This window comes from Dermacentor silvarum, chromosome 2 (genome assembly GCF_013339745.2).
Source record: "Dermacentor silvarum isolate Dsil-2018 chromosome 2, BIME_Dsil_1.4, whole genome shotgun sequence".
In the NCBI taxonomy this organism is placed as follows: domain Eukaryota; kingdom Metazoa; phylum Arthropoda; class Arachnida; order Ixodida; family Ixodidae; genus Dermacentor; species Dermacentor silvarum.
In genome coordinates this window covers 260045806-260056965 of record NC_051155.1, presented here as the reverse complement: position 1 = coordinate 260056965, position 11160 = coordinate 260045806, and positions in this window count along the sequence as shown.

The window sequence follows — 11160 nt, the reverse complement described above, 5'->3', positions numbered from 1 at the left end:
TGTCGTCGAACCACACACATTTTTTTAGAGAGGGGGACACGAAAAGGCAGCGAACGTTTTCCTCTGGATGAGTCAGCCAGAGGGTGCCGCCTGCGTGAAGCGTACCCCAATGCAGTGTTTCCTCCGCTAAGTTGCCTTAAAGGTCCAAGCCTTCAGCATCGGCTCAACTCCCTCTTTTTTTTCTGGCACGGCTAAGCCACGGACGGATAGACGCAGGAGGGTCCTAAGCCACATGTGCTCGACTGCAAGATGTTGCAACACACCAAACGCCTTCTGACGCAGATACCCCTGCGGGGAAAGACACGAAGGTGCCTGTGTCTGTCGAAGGAACTGGATACATTCGTGAATATGCGCTGCCAGCGCCCTTCTTCAAGCTGGTGCTCGTGCAGGCAATGTTCACGTTTCTAATTCAACTGCACATCCAAATCCTGGCTGCTTTTACCAAACGCAAAAATGTCTAATTTGTGGCAATAAAGAAAACGTGCAGGATAGGGTGACTTCTATAGTTTTATTGCGATAGCAAATATATGGACACTGCAAGCACATTCCTCCCATCGCCATCGTCGTCGTCGGCAGGTTCTGTATTGACCCTTTTCCCGGAGCATTTTGTCTTAGAGAAATGAGATGGCGCTCATGGCGGGGCGCCATACCTCTCCTCAGCGACCTTCCACGAATACGAAACCATTACCGCTTCTACCTTGCGATCAGCTGTCAGAAATGCATCTGAGTTTTCGCTAACACACTGTGCTCCAATCATGCTATAGATTGAATCATGTGGATTGAAGGCGTGTGCAGTAGTTGGCTGCAAAAATTGTGACTGCCATGTTAAGGAATAGAATGAATCTGTGTGGCCAAGTTCGCGGACCGCTGCTGCAACTGTCCGAACGTATTACCGGCACTTCGTGATGCACGGCTTTCCTCGAGGATACAGAAATTTGCTCATCCGCCAGCCTTCTATCGGTAACCTTCAAAGAAAGGGTTTCATCCCCAGAACGTCGGCAAGAGTGAGTACCACTCGTTAAACAATGACAAAGGGAGTAGCGCCGCTTCCTGTCATAGTAAGTTTCGCGCACGTTATCTTTACATATCTGTCCCAAATGACAGGAAAATTTACGCCCCCTCTATCGCCGACGTATCAAGAATAAGTCAATGGGTGCACACTTGAATATATGCGCACTGTATGCGCACAATAAATCACGGACTACACCTATGGCGCTGTGATGAGCAGGTTCTTTCGTGTTATATTTTCTGGCGGTTCTCTGAGGCGAAGCCTCCCAGAACCCAATCGAGGACAAAGCCGTTGGTTGGGAAACACACAAACTTTTAATAATTAAAACTAAAAGGAAAAGAAAACCATAAACCAAACACACAACGATAACATGAAAACACGTAGCTGGAACGCTAATGTTATGAGGCAAGTTCGGGCAGGCTGCGGGTGTGCGTATGCACTACAGTCTCGACGCGGCGAAGCGGAGACGAGACGACGAGATAAGCGGTGTTGGTCTCACCAAAAGACGTTCTGTCGGAGCGTCGTACAGGCTGCCAGAGCGTGGCTGCTCGGGCTCGGCGGGAGAAGACAGGCGGCTCGGCAGCACGAGCCGACGGTGGTGGCGTTCTGGTCGGGCAGCTGATCGTGGTACTCGGGCTCGTAGCCCGACAGCTCAGGTTCTGCCCACGAACGCAGACGCTCACCGGCCTCGGGCAGCAGCAGTTGATTATCGGGCAGGGTGGCGACGCCCGGGAAGGCAGGCGGCTTGGCATCAGGGGTTGACGGCGGCGGCGTTCTGGCCGGGCAGCTGGTCGTAGAGCTCGGGCCCGTAGCCCGACAGCTCTCGTTCTGCCCACGGGCGCAGACGCTCACCGGCCTCGGGCAGCAGCAGTTGACTATCGGGCAGGGTGGCGATACCCGGGAAGGCAGGCGGCTTGGCAGCAGGGGTTGACGGCGGCGGCGTTCTGGCCGGGCAGCTGGTCGTGGAGCTTGGGCCCGTAGCCCGACAGCTCTCGTTCTGCCCACGGGCGCAGACGCTTGCCGGCCTCGGGCAGCAGTTCTCGAACGGATGGAGTGGCGGCGCCCAGGAATGGGTTGGCAGGAGGCCCCGGCCGGGTGAAGTCCTGGTGGCTCGGGTCCGGAACCCGACGGCCGTCTTCAACTCCCGATCCGGTGGCCGACCTTGTCCTTGTCCGTCGTTTTCGGCGTGGCGCGGTAGAGCAGCGCGCGCTCTCCTTGTCGTCTGCTTCTTGTTTGAAATGCACCGCACCTTGTCGTACACCACAAATATCACCGTCGCGCACCACACATCACATAAGCCCCTTTTTGGGACAAGTTTTTCCACAGGAAAAACTGCCGGTCAGTGCGCGACACCTTTCACACTTATGCTCTATATGGCACATTCACTGTGGGTCCATCACACAAATTCAAGTCTTGAAGCTTACGGGGTATTCAAGCACAACACCGACGAATGCACACAACAAGCGAAAGCCCTTACAACTTCAAAACCATGTTTATGGGGCATATAAAGCACACTCACAAAAACAACTTCACATAAAGTACTTTAAAGTTGCAGACCAAGTCCTCTATTCACAACAAATATGTTTCCGTCCAAGGTCAAAATCCTGACATGGCAACCGGCTAATCATCAGTTTCTTAAGTTATTGCGTCCCAGATGAGACGAACCGCACGCCTCTTCTGCGTTCTAGAGGACCGCCCCGGAGCCAATTTCTTGCACCTTGCCAAACGCACATACGAGGACCTCTGAATGACCTGACTCAGGTGTTGAAATGATTCGAAACGCTCGCCAAGACTATCATTTACACTGAATTCACCACTCTGCAGCGGCATGCATTGAGACTCGAATGCCTTAAGAACTGGTTCGGGCAAGCTAGATAGTCGTTCTGACCTATCGGCATAAAGCGTTCCCGGCATCTCCACGGAAATGCTTTCTACTTCAGCTGACGCTAATGAGGAGTGATTTGCTTCCTCATTATTCATTGCAAAATGTGGAGTAGATGCATAGTTGTTCTCTCTTGGATGAGTTCCTGACATATCCGCAGCGCATTTTCTAGCGTAAATCAACCATGACTTGGAGAACTTATTTCCAAGCATACTACCCCGCACCCTTTTTCTGAGCACGTTATCAGTAGGTGCTGAATCGTTTATGTTCTTTCTACCAAATATCTCGGTACTTGTGCTTATTGCACTTTGACCTATTGGGTGTTCAGGGACGAAGACAGGCAAGCTCACCTTCTCTCGAGGCGAGTCATCTGGGTGGTCCTCGCACCTGACGAGGCCACTTGTCACCACTGCAAGGGGCACACCTAAAGAGTGGGTGAGCGTCTCATTGCTCGCCTCATACTCTTCGAGGCCATTGGCAATGCGAACTTCTGCCCAGTCCGTCGGACTTTGTAGAGGTATCTGTGCCTCTTTATCTGATGTGCTTTTACTAGCACAGGTTCGCATGCGTACCTCCTTGGTGATCTTGTCCTCTTCGAGGTCATTCTCCATGCGCACCATTGCCCAGCCTGTCGGGCTTTCCGACGGCATTTGTGCCTCTTTATTCAATGTGCTTCTATTAGCACAGATGCGCATGGGTGCCTCGATTTCATTAAACGCTGCCTGCTGTCTGCTCCCTGAGCTATCCTCATCCTCCTGGAGGCTAATGTCAAGACCTAGGCTGGCCCGTTCCTTGTTTAATTCTCGGCTGCCCCCTGGCTGCGTGCCTTTTTCGAACGGAAGGCCGCGACGGCGTTCAGGAAAATCGCTAGACAGATATTTCGAACTGCTGAGTCTGGAGCCTGCGTCAAACGTTTGCTCAACAGAGCTTGCATAGGACTCCAGCTCGCGAATCTCTCTCAGGGAGCGTGCCCGTTCCGCCTCCGCGATCTTGAGACGCAACTGCAACAGACGTGCCTCGCGCTCAAGCTGATCTCTTTCCGCTCCTCGTTCGGCGGCCCTTTCTTTTCGCTCCGCAGCGCGTTCTTCTCGCGCTCGCGCCTCCTGCTTGGCGAACCACGCTTTTAGCTCTGCTCCCTCAAGCCCCATGCGTTCCGCTAAAGCTAACAGCTCTCGCGTGCTAGCCATGTTGCTACGCTCTTAAACTAACAACAAAAAAGAAAACAAACGGCTTCGTCCTGTCCAGCGGACGCCAATTTGTGATGACAGCGTGACTCGCTTACTTTGAAGACGGTTCCTCAATTGGGGGATAAAGCCCATTAAGGGCAAAGCCCAATCGGGGACAAAAACCCAATTGGGGACAAAGTTTAATAAAACTGAAACGCGAATAAAGAATCAAAGTAAACATTTAGCAAAATATTACAGCAACAAACACAGGAAGATAACATGAAAACACGTAGCTGGAACGCTAATGTTATGAGGCAAGTTCGGGCAGGCTGCGGGTGTGCGTATGCACTACAGTCTCGACGCGGCGAAGCGGACACGAGACGACGAGATAAGCGGTGTTGGTCTCACCAAAAGACGTTGTGTCGGAGCGTCGTACAGGCTGCCAGAGCGTGGCAGCTCGGGCTCGGCGGGAGAAGACAGGCGGCTCGGCAGCACGAGCCGACGGTGGTGGCGTTCTGGTCGGGCAGCTGATCGTGGTACTCGGGCTCGTAGCCCGACAGCTCAGGTTCTGCCCACGGACGCAGACGCTCACCGGCCTCGGGCAGCAGCAGTTGATTATCGGGCAGGGTGGCGACGCCCGGGAAGGCAGGCGGCTTGTCATCAGGGGTTAACGGCGGCGCCGTTCTGGCCGGGCAGCTGGTCGTAGAGCTCGGGCCCGTAGCCCGACAGCTCTCGTTCTGCCCACGGGCGCAGACGCTCACCGGCCTCGGGCAGCAGCAGTTGACTATCGGGCAGGGTGGCGATACCCGGGAAGGCAGGCGGCTTGGCAGCAGGGGTTGACGGCGGCGGCGTTCTGGCCGGGCAGCTGGTGGTGGAGCTTGGGCCCGTAGCCCGACAGCTCTCGTTCTGCCCACGGGCGCAGACGCTTGCCGGCCTCGGGCAGCAGTTCTCGAACGGATGGAGTGGCGGCGCCCAGGAATGGGTTGCCAGGAGGCCCCGGCCGGGTGAAGTCCTGGTGGCTCGGGTCCGGAACCCGACGGCCGTCTTCAACTCCCGATCCGGTGGCCGACCTTGTCCTGGTGCCGCTTCTGGAACTCTTCCCCTACTGCCAGCGCGGCTCCTTTTTCTGCTGCTCTGGTCGATTCGTCGACTTCTCATTGGCTGCTCGAGGCTCCGTGGTCTTTTGCGGTTGGATTGGCTTTCGATCTTTTTGTTGTTTTTCTTGTGCCGGGGCGTTTTCACGGGCTAGCCGCTCTTTGGCACCGTCGTTTTCGGCGTGGCGCGGTAGAGCAGCGCGCGCTCTCCTTGTCGTCTGCTTCTTGTTTGAAATGCACCGCACCTTGTCGTACACCACAAATATCACCGTCGCGCACCACACATCACAGGCGCACGAATGGTCGAAGCTGAATGTTTCGTGACGGTTCACGAGAGTAAGCGAGTTACTAGCTGTAATATAGTGCCACGAGACAGTGACGGGGCTGCTACTGTCGGTCGGCGACGATGACAACGGCGACGAAAAAGCCATAGGCGCGTGACAGCCTTGCATCCGTCGCCGCTGCTTGTCCAAACCGTGTATATAGAAATACTCCCTAAATAAACGTTATCCCCGTAACATCTTTTGGTGGAGGTGCTGGGTAAACCTGTCAACGTGCCGGCTCCGTCAACCAAGCACGGAACTTCGAAGCGGTCACCGTCTTGGTTGCTCCGCGATGACCAGTGAAGTGCCGACGGTGCAGCAGCCACCGGCTCCTGTGATTCTTTTGCACCCACAAGACCCGGGAACCTGTTCTGGCACAGATGGCTTGGATGTCGAAGACTGGATCGACATGTACGAACGCGTCAGCAACCGCAACAGGTGGGACCCCACGGCTATGTTAACCAATGGGATATTCTATCTGAAAGGAAGGGCACGCGTGCGGACGCATGAAGAAGATCTTACAAGTTGGGACGCTTGCAAGGCGAAGCTGCGTGAGTTGTTCGGCAGATCATTTGGCCGACAGCAGGCCGCTAAAAAGGAGTTGGGATCTCGTATCCAGACAACCACTGAATCGCACATTTCGTACATACAGGACGTACTGGGCCTTTGTCGAACAGCTGACGCAAAAATGGCCGAAGATAACAAGATATCGCATATTTTAAAAGGAATAGCCGACGACGCGTTTAATGTACTGGTGTGTAAGGACTGTACGACGGTTGACGCCATAGTTAAGAAATGCCAGCGCTTTGAACAAGCGAAGAGTCGCCGCATCACCCGCCAGTTCCTTCGGCTACCTAACACCGCCGCCACATCATCATGCGAAGACCCACCGACGCCTGTACAGGCTACAGCGTCAGAAGATGTCACGCGTATTGTCCGCCGCGAACTCAAAGCTCTAGCTCCTACGGCCGTTCTTCCAGACGTTCAGTCAGCCAACCTGCCCACCGTGTCACTCATACAAGCAGTCGTCCGCCAGGAATTCGTGAACATGGGATTATCATCGGCCGTCTGTTCCATCCCTACATCCAAACGTACCCCTGCAAATGTCACCGAGAGCCAGGTCTACCCTTCGCGCTACAGAAACCCGGCTGACTGGAGGACGGCAGATGACCGACCCATATGTTTCAACTGCTCTCGAGTTGGACACATTGCCCGTCATTGCCGCAGTAGCTGGTCGTTGCCTTCAAAGTGGAGCACTGGATCTTGGCGTCGTCCTGGAGGCAACATTGGACGGTTTTGCCCTCGCTCTGATCCACATGCTTCCGATGCTTCCGATGCTGCCGTTCCCCACTTCAGGTTTAGCCGCTCACCGTCCCCACAGGGCCGTCGATCTCGATCGCCACGACCATACCGGTCATCGTCCCCTGCACGGCCTGGCAGCTACGCTCCGGAAAACTAAGCCGTGCTGCTCCCGGAGGTCACGCTGCATCAGTGACCCGATATACAAATCCTCTGTTGACTGTACCTACACGCCGAAACCTTCTGGACATTCAACTGCACGATGTCACCGTTACGGCCCTCATAGACACCGGAGCGCAGATTTCAATAATGAGCGCTGCTCTCCGTACTCAGCACCGCAAAGTGATTACGCCTGCAATTCAGAGCACGGTACGGGTGGCTGATGGCAACTCGTCTGCCGTTCTTGGTATGTGCACCGCCCGAGTGTGCATTGGTAGCCATCGGACCATTGGTTTGTTTGCCGTGCTTGCGCAGTGTCCCCACGATGTGATCCTCGGCCTAGACTTTCTCTCGACACACTCAGCCCTTATCGACTGCTCCACAGGTGTCCTTCAACTGGAACTCCCTTTTGAAGCCCACGTACTATCGGACACTCCCAGCCGCTTATGTTCTGTCGAGTTCCTCCACCTGCCACCGCAAGCCTCCATGTACGTCCCATTAAGTCCCTCTCCTCCTGTGTGCGATGGTGAATACGTTGTTTTCCCGATTCTTGACGTGGTCCTGATGCACTCTGTCGTTCTCCTGCACACTGTGGTTACCATACGCGACAACAAAACCTGCCTGCCGCTTTTGAACTTTGGTCTTTCTACCCACGTGACACCTGCTGGTATCGCGCTTGCCACCGTGTCGTCGTTGCAGGAATGCGCGATTTCTGTGTTAGCCGTCAACGGCCCTCGAACTGTTTCCGGCTCTCTCACAGCCACCTCGTCGCTATGTGCCAATTTCGAGAAAATGATATCAGCCGACCTCCCGCATACGCAAGCAGAAGATCTTCGTCGGGTCTTGCTGTCGTATTCCGATATCTTTGATCTCGAAAATTGCCCTTTAGGCCAGACAACAGTTATTCAGCACTCCATCCACACCGGTGATGCTCAACCGGTTCACCGGCGCCCTTATCGCGTTTCCGCTGCGGAATGCGCCATAATCCAAAAGGAAGTCGATAAAATGCTGTCCAAGAACATCATCGAACCATCCTCGAGTCCTTGGGCCGCTCCTGTTGTGCTGGTCAAGAAAAAGGACAACACCTGGCGATATTGTGTTGATTATCGACACCTCAACAAGATCACCAAAAAGGACGTCTATCCCTTGCCCCATATCGACGACGCACTCGACTGTCTTCACGGCGCCCAATATTTCTCGTCTATTGACCTTCAGTCAGGTTATTGGAAGATTGCTCTTGACCCACTGGACCACGCAAAAACCGCATTCGTAACTCCCGATGGCCTCTATCACTTTAAAGTGATGCATTTCGGCCTTTGCAATGCACCGGCCTCATTCGAGCGCATGATGGATTCGCTTCTTCGTGGCTTGAAATGGTCAACCTGCTTGTGCTACCTTGACGATGTCATTGCTTTTCGCCAACATTTGACAGCCATCTTCAGCGCCTTTCCGCCTTTCTCGAGGTATTCCGCAATGCCGGTCTCCAGCGGAACGCCTCAAAATGCCGTTTCGGACGTCGTGAAATAACCGTACTTGGCCATCTCGTCAACGCGACAGGTGTCCAGCCCGATCCTGAAAACGTTCGCGCCTTCAAGCATTTCCTGTACCTTGTTTGGCTAAAGACGTACGCAGTTTTATGAGCTTGTGCTCCTATTTCCGACGCTTTATTCGTAATTCGTAATAATATTGTTACGCTAAAGCTACGAAAAGGACTGAAGAAGAGGAGAACGAAGTGCATTTGTCTTGGTAGCGGCTCGGTGTCGGCGCGGCCCCTTTTCATCAATTCATCTGTTAAGTAAACACACCCCATCGTAACAGTTTTGGTGGACGGTGCTGGGTAGAACAACGGCGTCCCCGAGCAACGACGACGAACCGCCCGCAGGAGCGCCATCCGTGGAGCTTCGCCGAAGTCGCCGAATTGCCGGTCTGCCACCAGAGATGGCTTCCGACGGTGACAACCCGCCGCCTTCTTCCAGCTCCCAATGGCAGCCCTACATCGAACCACGAACCTTCGCCGGAAAAGCCAGGGAAGACGTGGACGGATGGCTCAGCTTTTACCAACGCGCAAGTAGGTTCAATGGCTGGAATGCCACCGCCCAGCTTAACAACGTTGCCTTCTTCCTCGAGGGAACCGCGTCAGTGTGGTTTGAAAACTACGAAGAAAGCATGACGACGTGGGAACGGTTCGTAGATGAAATCAAGAAGTGCTTCGGAGATCCGGCAGCTAAAAAGAAGAGTGCAGAACAAACCCTAATGCAGCGAGCCCAAGTTCCCGGCGAAACATGCACGACGTACATCGAGGAAGTGCTGAAATTGTGCAAGGCCCTGGACCCTCAGATGACAGAACAGGACAAAGTTGGTCCTCTTCTAAAAGGGATTGCCGAGGACGTGTACCAGTTCCTCATCGGAAAAGACAGTATCGACTCCGTCAGTGACGTCATTCGGCACTGCCGCATGTTTGAAGCCTTGAGAGCTCGGCGTATCACACCGAAGTTCGGCCGCCTCGCGAACGTAACTAACGTCGCCAGTGTTGACGTGGTCCCAGCTTCATCCGATCTTGCGTCAGTTATTCGGCAAGTGGTGCGCGAGGAGCTTGACCGACGTGAGGCGGCTTCCCTCTCGACTGCGCGGGTTCGAGAGCCCTTTGCTCACTGCGACTTCGGTGAGACGTCCATCACCGCCGTCTCCACAGATGCCTACAAATTCGCTCCTCGTTCAAGAGCGTCAAATACTACTATGAACGCGCATCCAAGTTATCAGTTCCACGGCGGTTACTCACCCAGAGCACCTGCAGTTCCTCAAGAGTGGGATGGCCGTGCCAGTTATCCAGCGAATGACAATTTCAGTGCGGCCCGTGAGCGTCCCATCTGCTTCCAATGCGGTATTCGCGGACATGTCGCCAGATTTTGTCCACATCGCCGTCGCACGTCACCACCGTCGTATGAGCGACCACGCACTTTTTATCGACGCAGCAATCGCCACGGTGACGGGACACGCTGGCCTTCTGACTCCGATGGCAGGAGAAACCACCAGGCGAATTACCGCAGCGACTCACCAGCTTCTGTGCGGAGCTTGACGCCTCCGCCTTCACGCCAGCGCAGGTCTCCATCTCCGCGACGACGTCTGACGTCACCGCCGTCGGGAAACTAGGCGGTGCGACCAATGGAGGTGAGGTCGCCAGTCATCTTCAGCTACACGCCCCTATGCCTCCGCCCGTCACCATGTGTCATAACAAGATTCGTGTTTTAGTGGACAATGTTGCTACGTTGGCCTTAGTCGACACAGGAGCGAGTGTCTCCGTTATCAGCCTGGATTTCAAAACCCAACTAGGCCGTAAAGTGATGTTTCTCTGGGATAACGCTAATGCATTTCATGCTGTGAGTGGGGAGTTGCTCCTACCTATTGGAGTGTGCACCGCGAACGTTTATTTCTCTGATCACGTGTATCAAGCCGAATTTGCAGTTCTTGCTCAATCCACTCACAACGTAATTCTTGGCCTCGATTTCCTAGAACAGTGCGGTGCCACTGTTGACTGCGGTACTGGCGAGCTTTTCTTCTCTCCTCTTGCCGACCAACCTGGTGCCTGTTCATGCACTCTCGCCGTCATTGAAGATGCTGTCTTACCGGCACGTTGCTTATCCAGAGTTCGAGTTGCTGCTTGCGGTGTCAACGCCGATACATTTGATGCAATTGTTGAGCCTGTGCCTTCGATGGTTGTGAAGAAAAGTGTGCTCGTACCTCGATGCGTCCTCTCTGTGGCCTGCGGAACAACTACATTGTGGGTGTCAAATTTAGCCTCCCAGTCAGTTGTGCTACCCAAGGGTATGCGACTTGCCTCTTTTGAAGTGGATACCAGCCTCCACATAGGCGCTTTAACTGATGACACGTCACACGAATCCCGAGAGCACGGGGCTGGCCCCGTTGTCCCTGAAGACTCGTTGCCTTTTCTAAAAATGATAAACAAGTCACTGTCTTCAGAGAAGCGTCAAGCCCTGGTCAGCGTCCTTAGCAAACATGCGTCATTATTTGATTTCGAGCAGAACGCTAGCAAAGTACGCGTTCCAGCTACGCGGGCTCGCCACCGGATCGACACGGGTTCCGCGCATCCCATAAAGCAGAAGCCTTACCGCGTGTCCGCGTCAGAGCGCAAGATCATCGCTGAACAGGTCGACGACATGCTAGCCAAGGGCATCATCCAAGAATCCTCTAGCCCATGGGCTGCGCCGGT